We start from the raw sequence: 1,214 nt of genomic DNA, 5'->3' as shown, positions 1-1,214 counted from the left end.
CATAACAATATTTAAAACTTTGTTACTCTGAGTTTTATTTGATTCTAGTTGATAAAAGACATTTCTATATTCCTCAACCGAACTTGATTTAACTTTAATACCAGCACAACTCGGATAAAAGTTATGCATGGTTTACGTAACTTTTATCTGATTTGGGCATTTATACACAAAATTTGCGTGTATAAGTTAATTTAACTTAACTAAGTCACGTAACTTTCGACAGTTTTTGATATCTCCCTCCCCCCCCCCCCTTCCTTATCACAACTTTGTAACTCTTTAATAACAAGTTCCGTATGAGTCGTAACAGAACACAAACCCCTTTCCCTCCCTCATAGAGCGTAATTTATGGAAGCGTAATAAATACTGGAAGATTCTAAACGGTTACGGTTTTGATAAACATATCGTAGGCTTACTATCAAAACCTCCTAAGTCTAATTTTTTCATTTTTGAGGTTTTGACTTAAATTGGTTAGTTTTCTTAATGCGCAGCTCTATGCAAAACCACATAAATCTAATTGCCTCGGAAATATATTAAACTGTCATCTATTGTTTATGGTCAAAACCTTCTAACCCACAGGCACATAACTGTTTTACTCATAAGCTCCTATGTCTAAAAAATATAAACCTAACCTACCATATACATAACATAACCTCCTATGTTAAAACCATAGGTTAGAAATTTAGCTCATATAAATTTATTGTTTTTCCGTTCCGCAACTGTAGACTGTGCAGAAAATATTTTTTCGAACACTGAAGATTTTAGTGTAAATGAATATCTATCACAGTACTTTCAAGACAAGGAAAATTTGGATAAGCTTAAAAATATTGTTTTTAATATAAATAAAGCAATTTAAGTTCAAATCACCTAATACATAATTTTCATTTTTTCGGTGATTTTATTTATTTGAAGCGCCATATTAAGAATGTCCTGGTGGGGAATGAGCCAGCGAACAGCTAGCTAGTCGCTATTGATAGTTAAAAGACATGTTTAAGACGTATAAAATACGTAGTAATACAAGTTTTAAACGTTTTAAACACGTCTTTTGCCATCTAGTTTTTCATTGGGATGCTAAATATTTTCATTTTGCAAAAAGAAGGTAACAGCAACATTAAAATAAAAAACACAATATTATTTGTTGCAATAACAACAGCTTAGCGATAATTTTTGTTATATTGGTTAAAATTTGTTTTTGTTAACTTTTACCTTCAACAATT

This window comes from Hydra vulgaris, chromosome 11 (genome assembly GCF_038396675.1).
Source record: "Hydra vulgaris chromosome 11, alternate assembly HydraT2T_AEP".
Taxonomy (NCBI): domain Eukaryota; kingdom Metazoa; phylum Cnidaria; class Hydrozoa; order Anthoathecata; family Hydridae; genus Hydra; species Hydra vulgaris.
This window is presented reverse-complemented; position numbering follows the sequence as displayed.